The following is a 19,045-nucleotide window of genomic DNA, read 5'->3' as shown; positions in this document are numbered from 1 at the left end:
CTATCAGAGACAGAGTTCAGAACACTGGTGATAAGAATGTTTAAGGAGCTTAGAGAAGACATAAAGTAGGATGTAGAAATCATAACGAACAACGAGTTAGAACTAAAGAACACAATTACCAAAATTAAGAACTCACTTGAAGGAATGACCAGCAGGTTAGATGAAGCAGAGGATCGAATCAGTGACTTAGAAGACAAGTTAGCAGAGATCACCCAAACAGAACAACAGAAAGCAAAAAGAATAAAAAACAATGAACATGGTTTAAGAGACCTCTGGGATAACATCAAGTGCAACAACATGCACATCATAGGAATTCCAGAACGTGAAGAGAGGAAGCAAGGGATGGAGAACATATTTGAGTAATAATGTCCGAAAACTTCCTTAACCTGATGAAGGAAACCAACATAGAAGCCCAGGAAGTGCAGCGAGTTCTAAACAGGATAAACCCAAACAGGTCCACACCAAGACACGTTATTATTAAAATGGCAAATCTTAAAGACAAACAGAGAATCCTAAAAGCAAGACAAAGACAGAGGGTTACATACAAGGGAACTCACATAAGACTATCAAATGACTTTTCTACAGAAACATTGAAGACCAGGAGGGAGTGGCAGGAGATACCCAAAGTGATGGAAAACAAAGGCCTACAACCTAGGTTGCTTTATCCAGCAAGCCTATCATTTAAAGTTGATGAAGAGATAAAGAGCTTCCCAGAAAAGAATAACCTAAAGGAATTTATTACCACCAAGCCAGCATTGCAAGAAATACAAAAAGGACTTCTGTAAATAAAAGCAAGATGAAAAAAACCAAACTACAAATTTAAAAATGGCAATAACTATGTATATATCAATAATCACATTAAATGTAAACAGATTAAATGCTCCAATCAAGAGACATAGGGTGGCTGAGTGGATAAGAAAGCAAGACCCTGGTACATGCTGTATACAAGAGACTCACCTCAGATCAAAAGACACACAAAGGCTGAAAGTGAAGGGTTGAAGTAAGATATTTCATGCTAATGGAAATGAGAAAAAAGCTGGAGTTGCAATACTTATATCTGACAAAATAGACTTTAAAATGAAGAACATATTAAAAGATAACGATGGGCACTATATCATAATAAAGGGATCGATCCAACAAGAGGACATAACCCTAGTAAACATCTATGCACCCAACATAGGAACAACTAAATATGTAAAACAGTTACTGACTGACATAAAGACAGAGATCAGCAGTAACACCATTATAGGAGGGGACTTCAACACGCCTCTGACAACAAGGGACATGTTTTCCAGACAGAAAATCAATATGGAAACAACAGCCTTAAATGATACATTGGACCTCTTGGATTTAATCGATATTTTCAGAGCATTTTACCCCAATGCTGCAAAATACACGTTTTTCTCAAGAGCACATGGAACATTTTCCAAGATAGACCATATGTTAGAGCACAAGTCTCGATAAATTTAAGAAAATTGAAATCATACCAATTGTCTTCTCTGATCACAGTGCTATGAAATTAGAAATGAACTACAGGAAAAAAAACTGGAAGACACACCAATTTATGGAAGCTAAATGACTTATTACTAAGTAATGAATGGGTCAAGCAGGAGATAAAGGAAGAAATCAAAAGATATCTCGAGACAAACGAAAATGAAAACACGACGACCCAAAATCTATGGGATGCTGCGAAAGCAGTCCTAAGAGGGAAGTTCATAGCACTGCAGGCCTACCTAAAGAAATACGAAACATCACTAATCAACAGTTTATCTTAACACTTAAGGGATCTGGAAAAAGAACTGCAAAATAAGCCCAAAGGGAGCACAAAGAAGGAGATAATAAAGATCAGAGCAGAAATAAATGAAACAGCAACCAAAAAAACAATACAAAAGATCAATGAATCCAAGAGTTGGTTCTTAGAGAAGATAAACAAAATTGACAAACCTTTAGCCAGACTCATTAAAAATAGAGAGAGGACCCAAATTAATAAAATCAGAAATGAAAGAGGAGAAGTGACAACAGACATTGCAGAAATACAAAAAACTTTAAGAAATTACTATGAGCAACTATATGCCAACAAATTTGACAATCTGGAAGAAATGGACAATTTTCTAGAGGTGTACAACCTTCCAAGGCTTATTCAAGAAGAAACAGAAAACCTGAATAGAGTGATTAACACCAGGGAAATTGAATCAGTAATCAAGAATCTCCCTACAAACAAATGCCCTGGACCAGTTGGCTTTACAGGTGAATTTTACAAAACGTTCAAAAAAGAATTATCACCTATTCTCCTCAAGCTCTTCCAAAAATTCCAGAAGGAGGGGTTAATATCACAAATCTATATAAAACTCACTCAACTCAACTCCAAAAAACAAACAACCCAATTAAAAAATGGGCAGAGGACTTGAAGAGAAATTTTTTAAAAAGGACATACAGATGGCAAACAGATATATGAAGAAATGCTCAACCTCACTAACCATCAGAGAAATACAAATAAAAACCATATTGAGATACCACCTTACCCCAGTCAAAATGCCTATCATCAATAAATCAATAAATCAACAAACAAGTGCTGGCGCGGATGTGGAGAAAAGGGAACGTTTGTGCACTGTTTGTGGGATTGCAGATTGGTGCAGCCACTATGGAAAACAGTATGGAGGTATGTCAAAAATCTGAAAATGGAACTACCTTATGATCCAGTAATTTTCTACTCCTAGGTATCTATCCGGAGAAATCCAAAATTCCAATTCAAAAATCTTTATGCACTCCTATATTTATTGCAGCACTATACACAATAGCCAAGATATGGAAACAACCGAAATGCCCATCGGTAGATGACTGGATTAAGAAATCGTGGTACATTTATACAATGGAGTATTACACAGCCACAAAGAAGAAAGAAATCTTACTATTTGCAACAACATTGATGGACCTAGAGAACATTATGTTAAATGAAATAAGTCAGACAGAGAAAGACAAGTAGCACATGATCTCACTTATATGTGGAATCTAAAGAAAAGAATAAGTGAATGAACTAATCAGAAACAGTTTTGGGGACAAAAAGAAAAAAACGAGAGTTGTTAGATGGGCGCGGGGGTGGCGATAAGGGGAAATGTGAAGGGATTAGGAAGCAGCTGGTAACCACAAGATGGCCTCAGGGTTTTTTGAAAATTAATTTGGGGAACGTAATCAATAACATTGTAAAGATTTTGTAGGGTATCCAATGGACATGTGTCCCATTTGGGAGACCACCTGAGGGATGATGTAGATGCCTGATCACTGCACTGTCCACCTGAAGCTGAACAATAATGAATGCCAACTATAATTTTATGTGTGTGTGTGTGTGTGTGTGTGTGTGTGTGTATGTATATACTTACAAGAAGTGGAGTACAGCATTAGGAATAGAGACAGTGGAATTGTAATGGCTTGGTGTGATGTCTGAAGGATAGTGGATGCTGGGAGAGGGGTCCACACAGTTTGAGGGATATAAATGATAAACGTCTAAGTATTACTTTGTCTTGTGCACCTGAAACTAATAAAAAAAAAGAGACAAAGATGGACATTTCATAATGGTAAAGAGAACTACACAAAAAGAAGGCATAACAGTCATCAATATTTATGCCCCCAATCAGGGAGCGCAGAAATATACCAAGCAGAACTCCTAACAGAACTAAAGGGAGAAATTGACCAAAACACAATTATACTAGGAGACCGAAATACATCATTGAAAACTATGGATAGAGCATCCAAACAGAAAATAAATAAAGAAATAGCAGCCCTAAGTGACACATTGGATGAAATCGTCATAATTGACATTTATGTAGCACTTCATCCTAAAACATCAGATATGCATTTTTTTCTAGTGTACATGGAACATTCTCAAGGACAGAGCATATACTGGGACATAAAACTAGCCTCAGCAAATTTCAGATGATCGAAATCATACCAAGCGTATTCTCTGATCACAAGGCTTTGAAATTGGATATTAACTGCAAAAAGACAGCAGGAACAACCACAAATATGTGGATATTAAACAACATACTTTTAAAGAACAACTGGGTCAAAGAAGAATAAGAGGAGAGATCAAAAGATACATAGAAAAGAAAGAGAAAGAAAATACATTCTACCAAAATTTGCGGGACGCATAAGACCTTAAACAGTAAACTACATAGCAGAAAACATAGATACTAAACTTACAGACCTTGGGTTCAAAGAGCATTTTATGACTTTGACTTCAAAGGCAAGGGAAGTAAAAGCTAAAATACATGAATGGGACTATATCAAACTTAAAAGCTTCTGCACAGCAAAAGAAACCATCGACAAAATAAAGAGGCAACCAACTGAATGGGAGAAGAGTTTTGCAAACAGTGCCTCCGATAAGGGGCTAATATCCAAAATATACAAGGAATTCATACAACTCAACACCAAAAATCAAACAACCCCATTGAAAAATGGGCAGAGGACCTGAAGAGACATTTCTCCTAAGGGGACGTAGAAATGGCAAATAGACATATGAAAAAATGATCAACATCACTAATCATCAGAGAAATGCAAATAAAAACCACAATGAGATATCACCTCACCCCAGTTAGAATGGCTTTCATCAACAAGACAAATAGAAACAAATGTCGGAGAGGCTGTGGAGAAAAAGGAACCCTCATACACTGCTGGTGGCAATGCAGACTGGTGCAGCTGCTATGGAAGGCAGTGTGAAGGTTTCTCAAAAAATTACGAATAGAATTACCATATGACCCAGCAATCCCTCTCTGGGGTATCTACCAAAAAATTCTGAAAATGTTTGTCCATAAAGATAAGTGTGCACCAATGTTCATTGCAGCTTTATTTACGGTGGCCAAGACATGTAAACAACCAAAATGTCCTTTGATGGAGCAATGGATAAGGAAGTTGTGGTATATATACAGTATTCATTGGTAAGAAAAGATGAAATATGACCATTTGTGACAACATCAATGGATCTTGAGATTATAATGCTAAGCGAAATAAGTCAGACAGAAAAAGTAGAGAACCATGATTTCACTGATATGTGGTGTATAAACCAAAAACAACAAAAGAACAAGACATGCAAATGAGAAACAAAACCTCATAGACAGGGACAATAGTTTAGTGGTTACCAAAGGGTAAGGGGGGAGGGGCTGCTAGATGAGGGTAAAGGGGATCAAACATATGGTGATAGAAACAGAACTGATTGGTGGTGAACACACGTGATTTATAGAGCATGTAATACAGAATTGTACACCTGAAATTTATGTAACTTTACTAACTTTACTAACTTTTACTGACTTTACTAACAATTGTCACCCCAATAAACTTTAATTTGAAAAAAATAATGTCATATAGAGGGAATCATATAGTATGGCTTTCCGAATTTCCTTTGTTGCCCATTGAGCATATTCTCTAGAGGGTTATCCATGTTGTTAGATGTATCAATACTTTGATTGTCTTTATTGATGATTAGTATTGTATAGTATGGATATACTACTATTTTCTTAACCGTTTACACATTGTAGGACATTTGGGTTGTTTGTACTGAGCTATTATAAATAACACTGCTGTAAACATTCATGTACAGGTTTTTGTGTGAATATAAATCTTCATATCTCTGGGGTCAATGCCCAATGGTGTAATTGCCGAGTCATATGGCAATTGCATGCTTAATATTTTAAAGTAACAACCAAACTTTCCCACAGTGGCTGTACTATTTTACATTCCCACCAGCAATGTTTTAGATTCAGTTTCTCCATATCCTGGCCAGAATTCGGTGTTATTAATTTTTATTTTAGCCATTCTGATAAGTGATATGCCAGTGTGATTTTAGTTTACATTTCCCTGATGGTTAATCATATTGAGATCTTTTCAATCCTTATTTACCATCTATATATATTCATTGATGAAATATCTATTCATGTCTTTGCCCATTTTTCAATTGGATTATTTCAGTTTTTACTCTTGAGTTTGAGAATTCTTTATATATCCTAGGTACTAATCCTTTGTGAGATATATGGTTTTCAAATGTTTTCCCGTAGTTCATAGTTTGTCTTTTCATACTACTAATAAGATCTTTTATGGAATAAAAGTGTAATTTTTGTGAAGTCTAATTTATCAATATATTCTTTTATGGATTATGCATTTGGTGTTGTCTAATTAAATTCTTTCCTTAGCTCTAGTTCTTGAAGATTTTCTCCTATTGTTCCCCTAAAAAATTTATAATATAACCTTTTAAAATTAAGTCTATTGAGTTAATTTTTGTATAAGGAGTGAGGTTTAGATATCTAGGTTTATTAGGTTTTTTTTTTTCCCCATGAATATCTAATTGCTCCAGTACCATTGGTTGAAAAGCTTATCCTCCTTCCATGGAATTATTTTTGCACTTTGAAAAACCTGTTGGGTGCATTTATGTGGGTCTATTTCTCTGTTTTCTATTTTGTTCCATTGATCTATATATCTATTATTCTATCAGTACCACACAGTCTTGATTACTGTAGCTACAAAGCAAGACAATATTTGGTAGATTCAGTCCTCTGAATATATATTTTTTCAAGATTTACTTTGCATTTCTCGGGCCTGTGTCTTTCCATGTAACTGTTAGAATAAATTGTATATGTCTCCAAAAATAACACTGGAATTTCAATTGGAATTACATCAAACCTAAAGAGACTTGGAGAGTATTGACATCTTTACCATATTGTGCTTTCTGATACATGAACATAGTGTTCCTCCACTTATTTAGGTCTTATTTGATTTCTTTCATTACTGTTTTATAATTTTCAGAATGTAGATCCTATACATGTTTTGGTAAATTTATGCTTAAGTATTTCATTTTATTTTGATCATTTTAAATTGGTGTATTTTAAATTTCAGTGTCTCTGCACTCATTGCTAATATATGGAAATATTTTTTTTTGTATGCTCATCTCATATACTGCAACCTTGCTGAAGTCATGGATTAGTTCTAAGAACTTTCTTTTTCTTTGTAGATTCCTTGGGATTATCTACATAGATTATACTGCCATTTGCAAAAAAGGACAATTTTATTATTCTGATCTATATGCTTTTTATTTCTTTTCCTGCTTTATTTCATTGGCTAAGACCACTAATATTATGTTGAATAAGAGTAGTGAAAAATGGACATCCTTATCTTTTTCCTGATCCTAGGAGAAAAGCAATTCAGTCATCAGAAAGTAAAATGTTAGCTAAAAATATTGTGCTACTTCTTTCTAGCCTCCATAGTTTGTAATGCAAAATATGCTATCAATTTAATTCTTTTTCCCCTGTAGGTAAAGTGTTGTTTTTCTCTGTCTCCTTTCAAGACTACTTTATTCACTTTAGTTTTCAGAAGTTTATTTATTTTCCATTTTAAAGGTTTTTATTAAAATATAGCTAACATGCAATATTATATTAGTTTCAGGTGTACATTATAGATATTCAACAGTACCCATGTAGTACTATACAGCGTTATTACCACATTATTGATTATATTCCCTATTAATCACTTCCCTATAAGAAGTGATCACTATGGTAAGTCCAGCAGCCATCTGACACTGTACCACACTATCACAATATTATTGATCTTTTCCCCGCTTTTAAAATTTTTCAATTAGAAATGACATTCAATATTATTTTATATTAGTTATAAGTGTATAGCATAGTGGTTAGACATTTATATAATTTAGGAAGTGATCCCCCTGACTAGTACCACCTGGCACTATACATAGTTATTACCATATTATTGATTATATCCCCTATACTTTAATTTACATCCCCATGACTATTTTATAACTACCAATTTGTATTTCTCAATCTCTTCACCTTTTTCCCCCTGCCCCGAACCCCCCTCCCATCTATCACCCTGATAAATCTAGTACCCATCTGACACCATACATAGTTATTACAATATTATTGGCTATATTCCTTATGCTATACCCTATATCCCCATGACTACTGTGTAATAACCAATCTGTACTTTTTAATCCCTTTCCCCTTTCACCCACCCCCAAACTCCCTTCCATCAGGGACCATCAAAATGTTCTCTGTATATATGAGTTGGTTTCTGTTTTGTTTATTTTGTTCCTTAGATTTCATTTATAAGTGAAATCATATAACATTTGTCTTTTGCTGTCTGAATATTACACTTAGCACAGTACTCTCTAGGTCCATCCATGTTGTTGCAGATGGCAAAAGCCCCTTCCTTTTTTACGGCTGTGTAATATTCCATGGTATATATGTGCCACCTCTTCTTTATCCATTCAGGGAAATGAAGATAGCCTTCATATCTTGGCTTAAGTAAATAATGCTGCAATGAATATATGAATGAGCACATCCCTTTGAAGTAGCATTTTGGGTTTGTTCAGATAAATTCCCAGAAGTGGGAATACTGGATCCTTCTTTGTCTCGTTATAGTCTCAGTTTTAAAGTCTATTTTGTCAGGTATATGTATTGTTCCCCCAGCTTTTTGTTTCTTTGTTTCCATTTTCATGAAATATCTTTTTCCAACCCTTTGCTTTCAGTCTGTTTGTGTCTTTCAATCTGAAGTTAGTCTCATGTAGCCATCATATGTAAGGGTATTGTTTTCTTATCCATTCAGCACCACCTACTTTTTGATTGGAGCATTTAATCCATTTACAATGAAAGTAATTTTTTTGGGGGGGGTAGAAAAATATATTTGGCACCCAAGTGATACACTGGGGTATCTCTTGATACTTCTGTATCTAATTTTTTTTTCCTTTTTTTAAAAAATTTATTGGGGTGACAATTGTTAGTAAATTTACATAGATTTCAGGTGTACAATTCTGTATTACATCGTCTATAAATCCCATTGTGTGTTCACCACCCAGAGTCAGTTCTCCTTCCATCACCATATATTTGATCCCCTTTACCCTCATCACCCACCCCCCACCCCCTTACCCTCTGGTAACCACTAAATTATTGTCTGTGTCTATGAGTTTTTGTTTCTCATTTGTTTGTCTTGTTCTTTTTGGTTTATATACCACATATCAGTGAAATCATAGGGTTCTCTGCTTTTTCTGTCTGACTTATTTCACTTAGCATTATACTCTCAAGATCCATCCATGTTGTCACAAATGCTCCTATATCATCTTTCCTTAACGCCAAATAGTATTCCATTGTGTATATGTACCACAACTTCTTTATCCATTCATCTATCGAAGGACATTTTGGTTGTTTCCATGTCTTGGCCACTGTAAACAAAGCTGCAATGAACATTGGAGTACACGTGTCTCTATAAAGAAATGCTTTTATATTTTTGGGGTAGATACCCAGGAGAGCGATTGCTGGGTCATATGGTAATTCTATTCGTAATTTCTTGAGTAACCTCCACACTGCCACAATGAAAGTAATTATTGATAGGTATGTAGTTATTGCAATTTTTATTCATATTTTATTTTTTTAATATTAAAGAAGTCCCTCTAATTCCTTATAATATTGATTTGGTGGTGATGAACTCCTTTAGCGTTTTCTTTTCTGGGAAAATCTTTATCTGTCCTTCAATCCTAATGATAGACTTGCTGGGTAATCTTTGTTGTAGGTCCTTGCTTTTCATCACTTTGAATATTTCCTGCTAATCCTTCTGGCCTACAAAGTTTCTGTTGAGAAATCATCTGATAGCCTTATGGGAGCTTCCTTGTAGGAAACTACTTGCGTTTCTCTTGCTGCTTTTAAGATTCTCTCTATCTTTAACCTTTGGCATTTTAATTATGATGTGTCTTAGTGTGGGCCTCCTTGGGTTCATCTTGTTTGGGACTCCTTGTATTCCCTGGGCTTTTATATCTATTTCCTTCACCAAGTTAGGGAAGTTTTCCATCATTATTTCTCCAAGTAGGTTTTCAATTCTTTGCTCTCTTCTCCATCTGGTACGCCTATAATGGGAATGTTGGAATGTTTGATGCTGTCCAAAAGTTCCTTAAACTCTCAATTTTTTGGATTCTTTTTCTTTTTGCTGTTCTGGTTGGGTGTTTTCAGCTACCTTATCTTTTAAATCGCTGATTCGATCCTCTGCTTTATCTAATCTACTGTTGATTTCCTGTAATGTATTCTTCACTTTGGTTAATGTAGTCTTTATTTGTGACTGGTTCTTTTTCATGTTTTCTATCTCAATTTTTATGTTTCCTATCTATGTTGAAGTTCTCCCTGAGATTATTAAGCATCCTTATAACCAGTGTTTGGAACTCTGCATTTGGTAGATTGCTTGTCTCCATTTTGTTTAGTTCTTTTTCTGGAGCTTTGTTCTGCTCTTTAATTTGAGACATATTTATTTTTCTGCCCATTTCAGCTGCCTCCCTGTGTTTGTTTCTATGTGTTAGGTAGGGCTGCTATGTCTTCTGGTCTTAGTAGAGTGGCCTTATGTAATAGGTGTGCTGTAGGGCTCAAGTGGCATAGCCTTCCTGAGCCATGTATTCCAGGTGTGTTTCCTGTGTGGGTTGTGTGCCCTTCTCTTGTTGTTGAGCCTTGGTTGCTCTTTGCACAATGGGAGGGATTGACCTTCGGGCTCATTGGTTGTGAGGACTGGCCATGACTACAGCGGAGGAGATGTGGTGCACAGACTGACCATACAGAGCAAGATCTGCCTCAACAGGGCTCTAGTGCCTGCCTAATCTGCCCCTTGTGTGTGTCATTCTTGGATGTGGCTGGGTGATGCTTCAGCTCATTTTGAAGATGGCCCCTGGCAGAGCCAGCCCTAGGACCACCTTGGAAGGTATCGGCTGCAGGTCAAGTTCAGCCATAGCCCTTGCCCCACCCGAACCACCCAGCAGGAGCCACAAAGAAATCTGCAGATGGCCACTGCCTGTGCTGTGCTTGGAAGTGCCTCAAAAGGCCAAGCTGCAAACCACAGCCGACTGCTGCTAGTGCCGGGCTTAGGGCTGTTCAGCCAGAGGTACAGGACATTCTCAAGCCAGATGTTGCTTATCTGGTTTCCACGAACTTTTGAGATATCCTAGGAAAGTCTGCACCATGTATGAGGCAGGCAGTTTGTACAAAGAAAGCTACTGGAAGTGACTTGTGTGTGCCCAAAAGTGGGGTGGGGATGGGGCCTCAAATCACCTGGGCATGATGAACAAATGGCATTACATAGTTTAATAGAGTCTCAGGTATGGCAGCAGCCTGCATATGCACGCTGGGAGGAGGGAGGGCTCAACAAAGTAACAATGGCCCCTGCTTGTTCCTCTGTTCAGGAGACAGCTGCTTCTTCTTCCCCCACCCCAAGCTAGAGAACTCAGTTCCCCAACATATGTCCCTGTCACCTTTTGCAGCTGTTGCCCCAGCGCTGGAGCTCAGAGCCAGTGATTCCATCAATGGGTAAAACCACATGTGGTCCCTTTAAGAGGAGCGCCTGGGACTCCAGCGGCCCTCCATCTCACTCAGTCAACAATATCAGCTGTTTTCCACAAACCAGAAATTATGGAGACTTCTCTCCCTGGCATTGGAACCCTGGGTTGGGGTTGGGCTGGGACCTCTCATTCCTCTGGGGGGAGAGACCTCCATTGCTGAGTTATCCCTCCCAATTTTTAATGGTCACATGCAGGTGTGGAACCAGCTCATTCTGTGTCTCTGCCCCTCCTACCAGTCTCGAGATGGCTTTTTCTGCATGTCCTTAGTTGTAGGGCTTCGGTTCAGCAAGATTCTAGGTGATTCTCAATGATGGTTGTTTTGTAGTGTAGTTGTAATTTTGATGTGGCCATGAGAGAAAGTAAGCACAGCATTTACATACTGTGCCATCTTGACTGGAGCTCTCTAGTTTTCAGAAGTTTAATTATGATGTTTCTTGTTGTGGATTTGTTTGAGTTTATCATGTGGAGAGTTTGCTCACCTTTTTGAAGTTATAAATTTCTATCTCTTGCTTAGTTTGACAAGTTTTCAGACATTATTTCTTTGGGTGCTTTTCAGCCTCACCCTCTCTTCTCTCTTTCCTAAACTCTGATGAAATAAATGTTACATATTTCAGTATAGTATCACAGGTCCCTGAGGCTCTGTTCATTATATTTTAGTCTATTTTCTCTCTCAATTGTTCAGATTGAGTAATTTCCATTGTTGTATCTTCTACTTCACTAATTCTTTCCTCTGTCCTCCCCAGTCTATTGTTAATATCATACACAGAGTTTTTTATTTTGGTTATTGCTGTAATTTTTTATGTAAAATTTTCTATTTGGTTCTTCTATATAACTCCTATATCTTTGCTGAGCCTTTTAATTTTTTTCATTTGTTTCAAGCATGTTCATAGTTGCTAATTAAAATATGTATATTTTAATTAAAGTTTATTGAGGTGACAATTGTTAGTAAAGTTACATAGGTTTCATTAAAAGATTTTTATCAAGTTTTCTTTGAAATCTTTACCAGATAATTCTAACATCTCTGTCACCTTAATGTTTGCATCTGTTAATAGTTATTTTTCATTCAGTTAGAAATTTTCCTATTCTTGGTATGATGAGTGATTTTAAATTGAAACCTGTACATTTTTGGACACTGCCTTATGAGATTCTGGGTCTTACATAAACCTCTGTTTTTGTTGGCATAGTTTAACATCATTCTAGCAGAGGGGAGTTGCCCCACTACTGCCAGGCGGAGGCAGAAGTCCAGATTTCCCACTTAGCCTTCACTGACATCCAAAGGAGGTGGTGTCCTCATTACTGATGGGCAACAGTGTGAGTTCCAGCTTCCCTTGTAGTCTCCACTGAAACCTGGTGGGGGTGGCCTTGTGACTGCTGAGTTATGACAATCATGAATCTCTACTACCTCCTCTGATACCACAACAGTGAGGAGGGTCAGCTTTATAACTTTCAAATGTCAGAGAGGAGTACAAGTCCAGGCTCCCCAGATTGTCTCCTTCAATGCAGTGGGAGATAAAAGTTCCAGCTAGGTACATTGTCTTTTCTGACACTACCCTGACAGGGGTCCCTGGCAGGGGTGTTGGAATGCCACATTGTAGTCTTGAGGAAGATGAAAATCTAGGTTGCCCACTTGGCCAGGAGTGGGTGGGAACAGGGCTACAGTTTTTCTGTTGTTGTTTATTTTGTTTTTTTCCTGTGAAGTTTCACTGGAGTAGAGCACTTAGCCATTTTCTACAAGTTTTCCATCTTAGTAGGCTGCTCATTCCTGGTCCTTTGGCTAGAGAGCAGGCTTTTGTTGGGGATTTTCCTGGTCTGTACCCATTAGCATTTCTTGGTTCCAAGTTTCTTCACCTCCAAGTGTGAGACATATGAGGCAAAAGGAAACCCAGAGAATTCACCACCATGTTATTCCTCAAGTTCAAAAATCCCTAGACAGTCTGCCTTTATCTGTGCACCTTTAAGTCCTTTTATGACTTTTTAATATATAATATCCAGAATATTTCATTGTAATTAGTGGGAGGAGTAAGGAAAAATATGTCTACTTCATTTTCTTGGAAATAGAAGTCTCCCTATTTGTCATAAATTTTAAGATGCTCATGCTTGAAGGGATATATATAGTCTAATCTCCTCACTTTATCACAGAAAACAGAGACTTGGAGAAAGTAGGTAACTTGCCTATGGCCAAATAATAACATGAAGGAAGAGCTTAGACTAAACTCCATGTCCTCTGGCTCCTCATTCCTATACTTTTCCCCCAAACTACCCTGTCTTTCTCGCCCTGTTTTCTTTCATACAATTTCATCTTCTGCTAGTCCTTCAGTTTTCTTTTTCATGTTATGCACTAAACTCTCCACCACAAAAATACACTGAAACCAGACAACCATCTCCAAGTCATTTTTTGCCCCCATTGTGACATTAAAAACTTGCTCTTCTAAGAAGTTATAGTTCAGATACTTGATAGTGGTAATAAAGGAATGTTTGTGACAGAGAATGAAGAAGAGATACTATGTAAGGTCAAATAAATAAATAATCATAGCTAAAAGACTTACAGACCATGGCTAAATGCACAGTTTTTTCCCCCCTCTAACTACTCATTCATCACATATCATAACCTTCTAGCACAGTGCTCTAATTCAGTACCATCTGCCACTATTAGATAAAATTACTATCATGATTTTGAGTCATAATATGCTGAAGTTAAAGCTTTTTTGGTGTTGGTAACATCCTAAAAGTATATGTGCAGAATACTTTTGAAAACGTATTTTTTACCATTGTTTTTATTAGTTTCAGGTGTGCAAAGCAATGTAATAGCTGACATGCTACCTCTGTTACATATCAGAGCTCCATGTGTAGGTCTATTTCTGGGCTCTCTACTACAATTTAAAAAATTTAAATTCACTATTTCATGCAGCCTCCACAATAAATAATTTAATATCAATTATTTCATGTAATCCACAAAACTACCCTATGACGTAGGTGCTATTTCCTCCATTTTTCAGATTTAGGAATCTATGGCTTAGAGACGTTAATTACTTATTCAAGATCACAGACTAGTTTCTGGCAGCTTCAAGCCCAAGATTCCAGAGGCCATGGTTTTAAGCAGTAATCAGTACTAGCTCTTACCTACTACCACATAAGGATGTGAAAGTCAGTAATTATCAAAGGCAGTAAACTATATATTTAGCTCTGTACTAGCTACTCAGTGGTTTGAGATAGGGTTGGGGATAGTGTTGTAAAGAAAAGACTATATCTCATCCATTCAGTTTTTCCCTGACCACTGTATCTAAATTACAGCCGTTGTTCATTTTGTGTACTCTAAACCTGCTTTATTATTTTTTTTAGATAACTGAGTACCTGAACTTATATATCTGTTTATTTGTTATCTGTATTGCCCATTAGAGTGTATGTTCCATGATAGCAGGGACAGACATTGTTTTATTACTTCTATATGTCTACTACCTAAAACAGTGCCTGGCACATACCAGCTATGTAATAAGTATTTATAAAATGAATGAATGAATAAATAATGTAAGGATTTTATTACTGAAGAATTGATAATCTAGCAGGGAATATATTGAGTTCAAGAAAAGAACTCCTATTAAATAAGAAAAAAAATCCCTCATTCATTTAGTATACAAGGATTGTCAATTAAGTTTTCGAACATGCCACTGTGCGCTTACATTGGCAGCACTGTACAAACAGCTCAGTAAAATTTCATAACCTTGGTATATCAGTGTCTCACAGCTGAGTTCAGTCGTGTCAACGTTTTGTGGTGTCTTGCTGAGTGGCGTTCATTATTCTTGTTGCGTGTTTTTGTGTGTCGTCACGAGAATGTCTATGCTTGAATTAGAGCAATGAACAAACATTAAATTTCTTGTTAAACTTGGCAAGAATGGAAGTGAAATCAGGGACATGTTAGTCCAAGTTTATGGGGATAATGCCAGGAAGAAAACAGCAGTGTACAAATGGATTAAACGTTTTTCTGAGGGGAGAGAATGCGTCACTGATGAAGAGAGGTCAGGGTGACCAGTAACGAACAGAACTGAGGAAAACGTTGCAAAAATTCATTGAATTGTGTGTCAAAATTGTTGGCTGACCTTGAGAAGCACAGCAGACAAAGTAAATATCAATAGAGAAACAGTTAGGAAAATCTTAACTGAAAATCTTGGCATGAGAAAGGTATGTACAAAAATGGTCCCGAAGGAGCTCTTGTATCACAACAATGTACCAGCTCACACAGCACTGTCTGTGACGGAGTTTTTAGCCAGTCAACAAATAACTGTATTGGAACACCCTCCCTACTCACCTCATCTGGCTCCCAATGACTTCTTTCTTTACCTGAAGATAAAGGAAATATTGAAAGGAAGACATTTTGATGACATTCAGGACATCAAGTTTAATATGACGACAGCTCTGATGGCCATTCCAGAATAAGAGTACCAAAATTGCTTTGAAGGGTAGGCTAGGTGCTGGTGTCAGTGCATAACTTCCGAAGTATAGTACTTTGAAGGTGACTATAGTGATATTCAACAATGAAGTATGTAGCACGTTTTCTAGGATGAGTTTGTGATATTAATCGTCAGACCTTTGTATTAACTAGGTACCTACTACATGTGCAGAACTGTAATGGGTACTGAGGGAAGACATATAAAGCTGAATAAGACACACTACTTGCTTTCATGAACTTACAAGCTAGTGGAATCTAGAGGTGTATATAAATTTCTAAAATACAAGGCAAGAAATAAGTGCTACAAGATGAACAAAATGCTAATTTCAACACTGGAGAAATAATTTAATTGAGACTGGGAGATCAGAGTAAACTTAATGGTACCATGTTGGACCATGTTGGACCAGGGCTCTGACAATGGTTTCCTTCAAATAAAATGAAAATTGTGGAAATTTAGTGCACATGTATTTAGCCAAACGCTACTACTTGCAGATATCTTGGCATAAAGTACCCAGTGCTGTGATAAATAACTTTCATTATGGGGAGCAAATTGGACTTTCCCTGACAAAGAGAAAGAGCATATCCTAGGTACAGGTAATGGATTGAAAGCACAGGGCATAACCTGTCAAGGAGTCCAATGTTGCTGTATCAAAGCTCAGGAGAGGGTTACCTGGATTACTCCGGTAGGAGAGGAAGTTGGAAAGGTAGTCTGCTGGGATTCGAAATCAAGAGCCCAGGCTATTTGAAACTTTTTGGTACTAAGTATAGTGGAGGCAGGCACACCATTACAGGCAGTTATTTTCTTTTCCCTCCTTTCTCACCTGCTGTCTCATTCTCTTTCGTTTCTTTTCCGTAGCAGAGAACGGTGAAAAAGAAGAGATGATAGTGAGTCCTGGGATCAAATCACAGCTCTGTCATTGAGCTGCTACATGTTTGGAAACTTAGTTTAGTTAAAGTTGAGGGAGAGGACAGTTTTTAAAAACTACACATATGCCCTTCACATGGAAGTATTACTTAGAAGCCACTACAAGAGCAATACCTGCTTCCAGCCACCACCATACTCTCACAAAGATCACTGCTGTAGTGCCAAACAAATACAAATGCATCTCTAGGGAATATTAGTTGAGAAGCACTGGACCAGATGAAAAAAGTGCCCCATTTTTCACATGCCACTACCCCTTCTGCCCAATACCCACTGCATGCTCTGATTCTATTCTTATTCCTAACTAATCTTTTAGTAAACAGCGGGCGCCCTTACCCCGTGGCAGTTGTTTGGCCCTTCTGAAGGTGCTAAGGCCTACAAATTCTTGTCTTGGAAAAAAAAAGAAACTAGCCCAGAGTGGCCAAAGGAATCTGAAAGACTTGAACACCTACTCCACAGGGAAGGGGATAGAATTACCTGGCTGATACTAACTTGCATAAATAACTCAGGAGATCTCTTGGAAGCACAGGCAAGCTTATCCTTTCAAAGAACAATTGTGAGAAATGGTATGAGTGTGTGTGTTGAGGGGAGGACAGGATGCAGAGAGATGGAATTCTAAATTGCAGAGCTTTGCTGGAAGTTCTTATGCTTTAGAACTTCCCCACTGGGTCTAAGCCTCAAATAAAGCTTGGATGGAGGTGAGAGGATAGGGTAGAGAGGGTAAAAAGATGATCAGTCCAATATTGATAGTCATTTTTTAAACTGACCTATTCTTAAGAAACTTTTAAATTGCAAACAAAAAAATGAAAACGTACACTAAGCATGAAGCTCTGAGGTCTAATTATCGAGTAAATGTTTACTAAATTTATTTTAAAAATACAATGCCAACACTGCCTATTTCATAATCTAGGGGAAGCATTTTCTTCTTAAACCATGTTCAGTATACAACAGGAAGCCAATTATCACCCCAGAACATTTATCAGTGAAAAATGCATCATTCCTTACAACACTTAAACAGGTTTAAAGCCCCCACGTCACCATTTTCTCTTATTTCTACCATCTAAATAACCAACAATACAAACCAAGATCATTTTCACCATTTCGTATCCTTAAAGTGTCACTGACACTTGGACAAAGGAAATTTTGGCACAGAACAAGGCAACTTTTTGCTTTCTTAAATGCTCATACAAGCTTTTTCTGAAAACAGAGTATAATAATGGGATCCTAAGAGAAAAATATAGGAAACAAACACTGGTACTAATTAAATGAGTCTGAATTTGGTTTTACTGCTTTTAGGGAAACCCAGTAGTAATTCTAATTAAAAAGCAACTAATATGGTACCTTTAGAATTCCTAGGGATGTGTTTTTCAGCAACAGAAGGGAATAATTTTCATTTATCAGATGTAAGCACCTTACAGACAAGAGCAAGGTCTTATTCATTTCTCAGTTTCTGTTAGAAATTAGCATGTTAATCTATCCCTTCCGTTCACTATCACCTGACACAGAGTAGGCATCTAACACATTTTGCTGAATAAACATAGTAGCATATTATTTGTTTGCAACTGTCTACTGCTGAGACTGCTTTAAACTGGTTGCATAAACAAGCTAAATACCAACCTGACAGTTTTAAAATTTTGACTAACAAACTTTTAAATTTTTTAGATACAACTAATTTTTATGGTCCTAAAGAATATGGATGGGAATTTAAGATATTTTGTCAGGTACCAAAAGAAGAAGTAACGTTTCCCTTTATAGACACCAAGCAGAAATTTTCCAGACTGTGTAACCGAATACTTTCAAGTGACAACCAAAATTCCAAAATGACTAAGTTGTCTGAGTGTCATAGCAAAAGACAGCTGGGGACACAATGTGGAGAATCACCAGTGCTTACACCATATCCACATTCCCTTTAGCACCTACCAGATTCCACAGCTATAAGACAGGTGTGTCCTGCTACCCCATTTTCCTCTCAAAGAGCTCCTGGATTCTCTCTGGAAAACAGACAAAGAACTGCACTGCCAATCACTATAGTTGGTATGATTAAATTTTCTAACTCTATAATTGGGAAAACATAATTTGACATACATACTTGTATTTTGGGAGACAACAGAATAGAACATATAACACTAGGGCAGCACTGAAAAATCCAGAATACGTGGTTTTCTATACGTACAGGAATGACAAGGGAATCTACAAAAGGGAAATAATAAAATAAATTGATGTGAAAGAACAGAACATAAACAATGTTTAAATGCACGAGAAAATATTCACAATACATTTAACAGAAAAAAGATTAATTGCCATGACATAAAAAAGA

At 37.0% G+C, this 19,045-nt stretch overlaps 1 protein-coding gene across 14 annotated transcripts in view; it reads right to left on the bottom strand.

Annotated features, from left to right (window-relative positions):
• The window catches only part of ENOX2 (ecto-NOX disulfide-thiol exchanger 2), a 405,604-nt gene that overhangs the window by 237,431 nt on the left and 149,128 nt on the right, over positions 1-19,045 (bottom strand). The window contains exon 4 of one of the 14 annotated variants that reach the window (XM_081043232.1): positions 18,649-18,719. The exons of the other annotated variants lie outside the window; for them this stretch is intronic. The gene's annotated coding sequence lies outside the window, so the exon portion shown is untranslated. The remainder of the gene's footprint in view (positions 1-18,648; positions 18,720-19,045) is intronic. 14 annotated transcript variants of the gene reach the window in all.

Source organism: Rhinolophus hipposideros (genome assembly GCF_964194185.1).
Source record: "Rhinolophus hipposideros genome assembly, chromosome: X".
Lineage (NCBI taxonomy): Eukaryota > Metazoa > Chordata > Mammalia > Chiroptera > Rhinolophidae > Rhinolophus > Rhinolophus hipposideros.
The sequence above is the reverse complement of the archived record's forward strand: the minus strand, read 5'-3'. Positions and strand labels throughout refer to the sequence as shown.